The sequence below is a fragment of the Oncorhynchus mykiss genome, chromosome 4 (assembly GCF_057628025.1).
Source record: "Oncorhynchus mykiss isolate SJ-2025 chromosome 4, ASM5762802v1, whole genome shotgun sequence".
NCBI classification, from domain to species: domain Eukaryota; kingdom Metazoa; phylum Chordata; class Actinopteri; order Salmoniformes; family Salmonidae; genus Oncorhynchus; species Oncorhynchus mykiss.
In genome coordinates, this window is record NC_143025.1 from 83,355,661 (window position 1) to 83,361,658 (window position 5,998).

Consider the following 5,998-nt stretch of genomic DNA (forward strand, 5'->3'; position numbering starts at 1 on the left):
AGAGATGATTCAAAGTGGCTGAATTGTAACAGATCCAAGTTAGAAATAGCAAAAATGTGGATACACACCTCAACATATAATGTATGGGCCATTTTTATGGTCAGGAAAATGAGTACTGTATGAACATGGAGCACACAGAAGCTAAACAGAGGTCTGAGCTTATTTGAACAGTTTTGAAATGTGCTATTGTTTCAGTTATGTAATGGACTAACTTACAAGTCATGGCAGTACAGTGTTTGTCTTGTCAGAATGAATCCAGGTTTACTTAATGTTAGCAGACTTGCAGGGTTCCTGAGCATTAGTGAAAAATTATGCCGGTGTCTGTTTCTCATTATTCATGCCCAGTATTTCACTTTTCCGCTGTTAAAAGTAATAGGTATGACCAGAGAGAGCAGGAAACACTCCTTATGTGGGTTCCAGAGGCTGGTGGGAGGAGCTATAGGAGGACGGGCTCATTGTAATCGCCGGAATGTAATTAATGGAACGGTATCAAACACATCAAACATATGGAAACCACACGTTTGACTCTGATCCATTAACTCCATTCCAGTCATTACAATGAGCTCCTCTTCCTATAGCTCCTCCCACCAATCTCAACAGGTGAATTCTCATGTGTTGTCTCTTTTTTCTAAGGATGTTGCAGTTCAATGATTGTTCCAACGTGAAAAAATATTGAGAAAATACGTAGATAAAACATTTTCGTCCAGTTTCCCAATGTTCCTGAACACAACCGAGGGTCTCTTCCCCACTGAGGGCCCAGACTCAAAGCTGGACTGGACCGAGTTGGACCCCTATAACTGCACCAACTACACAGCAGCCTGGGACTGGCTTTCCTCCTACCAGCCGGTCTTCATGGTTCTGCTTAGCGTGGTGGGCGTAGTGGCCAACGGTCTGGTCCTCTGTGTCTTCTGTTTGCAGAGGAAGCCATGCACCGTGGCTGATGTATACCTGGGCAACTTGGCGGCTGCAGACCTGGTCATGGTGTCCTGTTTACCCTTCTGGGCTGCCACCATCGCTAACAACTACCACTGGGAGTTCGGTGAGCCCATATGCAAGCTGGTCAATGTGGCCATCTCCATGAACTATTACTGTAGTGTTTTCTTCCTGGTGCTGGTTAGCGTCGATCGCTACCTGGCTCTGGTCCGGCCCATGTTCCAAAGCCGACTGCGGAGGGCGTCCTGGGCCAAACGCATCTGCCTGGGGATATGGATCATGGGGTTCCTGCTGAGTCTGCCCATCCTGGTCTTCCGCAGGGTGAAATACGTGGCCAAGGCTGGGGTGATGGCCTGCGTCCTGGCCTACCCCCATCCGGACTGGGAGATCCAGCGCAACGTCACCAATAACGTGGTTGGGTTCCTACTTCCGGTGATAGTGGTGTCGTACTGCAGCCGCCACATCGTGACCAGTCTGAAACACGGTCAGATCAGAAAAACTCCCGGGGTGAGGTCAGAGAGGAAGGCCACACAACTGCTCCTGACTGTCCTCACGGTCTTCCTCATCTGCTGGACGCCCTACCAGGTAGTGCGCTTCCTGGACACGCTGGATTACTTCCAAGTCACGCCAGGATGCCTCTGGGGTCACATTCTGGACATTACCATACAGCTGTCCACCTACCTGGCGTACGCCCACAGCACCATCAACCCCTTCCTGTACGTCATTGTGGGGAGGCAATTCAGGAAGAGGGCAAAAGAAGTGTTCGGGACAATGTTAAAATGAAGGTTGTCAGATAAATATTTCCTGACGGTAAATTTCACCTCCAGTGGAAGACTGGCCACTCAAAGGATACAATGTACACAACTTGTGAAGCAAACTGTGACGTGACAAGAGTCTGTCTGGATATCCGTCTGTCCTCTGAAAGAACTGATCCAGACTGAAACATTTCATCTTCAGCTGGTTTTGCTTATGGTAAATATGTTCTGTCTTGAAACTGAATGGATCTCTGCCAGTTATTGCTGAGAAATCAAATGAGGTGAAAAAGTGACCAGGGATATACAGCTGACTCCTGTCTTCGTTTAACTTGTAATTACCGGCAGACATCTGTTCCCAATCATCAGGAGGTTTATTTCTGCAAATAGTCAGCTTGGCTGTCTACAATATTCCTTAGCTTTATCTAACTCCTGTTGTAATTAATTTGTTGATTTATGTAGAGTTATTGTGAATAGCTACAGACTCCATTCGGGTTCACGATCCTAAAGATTATTTATGTGGTAATGAAGGCGCTAAATAACGACAGTCTGGTGTAGAAGAATAATCTAAATGTGATCTAGGAAGTATTTCATTGTCATAGAGCCCCTTTTAACTTTTATAGAGCGTGCTATTATGTTAAATTATTATCTTAGAGAAGGACTATGAATGGGACATGCTGACTAATTGAAATGTAAAAGGTAATAGTGTCTTTTGTTAATTTTTCTTCTTGGACACTAAATTAAAAGAGGTTATGGTTTAAGCTTCCATATTTCTTAACAATTCTGCTGAAAATATGTATGTATTGCATAAAAATGACTTTTGTATGTATCAAAATTCTGTACACTATAATGTGTTGATATAAATTAAGCCATGGCGTGTTTGAGTAAAGAGAGCTCTTTTTCTCAGTCGTCTATGTGCACTGTTGACACAGACTAGTATTTAGTCCTTTGTCGTCCTGCAGACAGGCTTGCTACTGCATACCCTCGTTAGCTCCCAGATAGATGGAGAGCTTCTGCACCGGATTTGTCAGGCCCCTGTAAAATGGGCACACTGGCTCTGCCAATGGCCGACATTAAACATGGCCTTAAAGAAGTCTAACAGAAATTGGCACAGATTACCATGCATGTTTGGGCATGCATAACATTTTGAGGGATAACCAAGCCATTTAAACCACCTCTAATCAGGGCGGAACAATGTTGAACTCAAACAAATGTATTTACATTAAAGAAGCACAACACCCCATCGACATATAATGGCATCCACTGCTCTGGTGTTCATTGTATGAGAATGTACTGAGCTACTCAGATAACGAAACTTCCACAGTGTTCAATGTTACAATAATGGTGAGGAGGCGGATCTGTCCAGCAATATGCCTATGATTAGGTTCTTATGTTCTTCACATGCTAAACAGGAAGATACTATCCTCCTATGCTCCCTTGGGCCGACACACTGATTATTAACAGACTGTATTATAATGTACAAATAATGATGTTGGAAGAATCTGCCGTGATGCTGTCATTAGAGATGCAGGGCTGGAAATAATAATAACCACATTATTGGGGCTCGCTGTGCTTCACAGCTATGGGTTTATCAATTAGACTGATATGGATGGAACTCATGAATAAAATGAGCTCCCTCAGGGCATCTAGTATTGTATTGGGTTATAAACTGGGTTGTGTTCAGTAGTGTCAAGACCCGGTTACGAACCCGGGTCTCCGGTGTGAGAAACAGTCACTTAGCAAACTGAGCAACTAATAGTCGGCAGAACCCAGAAGATGAGGCAGACACAGCAGTACTTGCGACGGTGTTTTAATAAAGTAAAAAGGAAAGTACTTCAGGCAAAAATATAAATCCACAACGTCAAAAGTAATTCCAAGAGAACAAAGGTAAAAATCCAAGACAAAAAGGTAAATCCACAAGGTGGTAGGTACAGCAGAAAAAAAGCCTCAAAAGATAATCAATAAATGAATAAACAAGAACAAAAACAGAGTACCACAAGAGCGTCCAACTGGCGCAACAAATGTTCACAGCATCACTGGGGCTGGGTGCTAACATTCAAACACAGAGCAAAGAACTGAGGAAAACTAAGGGTTTAAATACAATCAAGGGAAATGAGGCACAGGTGCAAATAATAACTGGAAACAAGGGAAAACAAAAGGGTCAAAAAGCACAATGGGGGCATCTAGTGACCAAAACCGGAACAACCCTGGCCAAATCCTGACAAGTAGTTTCAAAAAAACTTGTTGAAGTAGAGCGAAACGGAGCGGTACTACCTGAAAGTGTCCAATAAGAATGCAGATATTTGTCAAGTGTTTCTACGGTATGCGCCATTAAGCATGACCTTGATGTCAACCCAGAGTACATATATCCTTAATTCCATTCCTTTACTTTAGATTTGTGTGTATTGTTTTGAAATTGTTAGATAATACTTGTTAGATATTACTGCACTGTTGGAGATAGAAACACAAGCATTTCGCTGCAACTGCGATAAGTTTGCTAAACACGTGTATGTGACCAATACAATTTGATTTGATGAGTGGAGATGGACTTGGATCTGACAGCAGTTCTGAAGGTCGCCACCAGAGATGAGTATGTTACCACAGACTGCACTAATAACTACATTGAAATGCATTCATGAAATGAACTAAATAAAATCTGTAAAAATATCAACTATGCTATAAAGGATCACATTCAGACTAAGCGTTTACATGTTAATTGCACAAAGGAAAATAAGGTGGTGTTCCTTATTGGAATTTTAAAGGTCAAAACACACATAGGGACTCACTACATACATTTACAAAATATGTCTGTTTATATAGCATATCAACTCATATCGCACATTTTCAGAACTACTTTCATAGCTTTTGCATGTATCAAAATGCTGTCCAATATACTGTGAGGATATAAATAAATCCATGCCGTGTTAGAATAAACAGAGCTATTTTTCTCAGTAGTCTATGTGTACTGTTGACACAGACTAGTATTTATTATGGCAGCTCCTAACGGTGATATATGGAGCACTTTGCTTGCACCAACAATGAGCTTGTTTCAGACCACACTGTGCTCGCAATATTTCTGGCTGCAGTATTCCCCTCTATGAACCCAACCAAAACATTGTCCTTATTTGATCAAATGCACACACAACTCAAAGTCATAACCACACATTAATCAGCCTAAATCCTCTCAAATGTTTCCCCTTCAAAGTGAATGTTATTCTAAAAATGAGAACTTGTATGAGCATAAACAGCAAACCTGTGGGACTCACTCTCTGATGCAATCCATGAAACATGCTCCGAATTCAATGAACCTTCAGAAACATCTCAGTGTCCTCTGAGTTGTCTGGAAGCTGTTTAAAGGATGTCACGGAGTAATTACCAGAAAGTTCTTTCTCCTTTATCGTTCTGCAGGCAGGTTTGCTACTGCATGCCCTCGTTGGCTCCCAGACAGATGGACAAGTTCTGCAAAGGGTCAGTCGGGCCCCTGTAAAATGGGCACTCTGGCCCTGCCAAAGGCAGCCATTAAACATGGCCTTCAAGAAGTCAAATAGAAATTGGCACAGATTACCATGCATGCTTGGGCCTACGTATAATATTGAGGGATAACCAAGCCATTGAAACCACTTCTAATTAGGGCGGAATACTGTTTATCTCAAACAAATGTATTTACATTAAAGAAGCACGACATCCCATAGACATGTATTGGAATCCACTGCTCTGGTGCTCATTGTATGAGAATGTACTGAGCTACTCAGATAAGCAAACTTCCACAGTTCTTAACATGCTGACCAGGAAGATACTATCCTCCTATGCTCCCTTGGGGCGACACACTGGCCATTAACATACTGTATTATAATGTACAAATAATGATGTTGGAAGAGTCTGCCATGATGCTGTCATTAGAGATGCAGGCCTGGAAATAATAATAACCACATTATTGGGGGGAAGCAGGGAAGCTGGTGAAACCCTATTGTATTTGCTGGTGTTCATTATTATTATACAGGAAAGTAAAATAACATTCAAATTATTGTGAGATGGTAAGCACTAGACCACCCCAACTTGGCATGATGGTAAAGGCCAATGGGCCAGACCCTCTCATGCGATACCATGCCAATTGGCTACATGGTGGAGCTATAACAAGTGACTGAAAATGCAAACTTTGAAAGTTCATGCCACTCATCCCTTTTGAGCACGAGTCCTGTTTTAGTATGTAGGTCCCTCTCCTCACAAGGACAACGTTTGCCTCAAGGACAAATTAAGTCCACTATGTTGCATTTTCCGCCATTTACAATTTTGTGAAAAACACTTAAAACGCT

The 5,998-nt window shown here is 42.3% G+C and overlaps 1 pseudogene across 1 annotated transcript; it reads left to right on the forward strand.

The window, feature by feature from the left end:
* Positions 1-635: 635 nt before the first annotated feature.
* Positions 636-4,377, forward strand: LOC110520988 (B2 bradykinin receptor pseudogene; annotated as a pseudogene). The gene has a single exon (XR_016495553.1). The product of XR_016495553.1 is annotated as a B2 bradykinin receptor pseudogene (transcript).
* Positions 4,378-5,998: the final 1,621 nt, after the last annotated feature.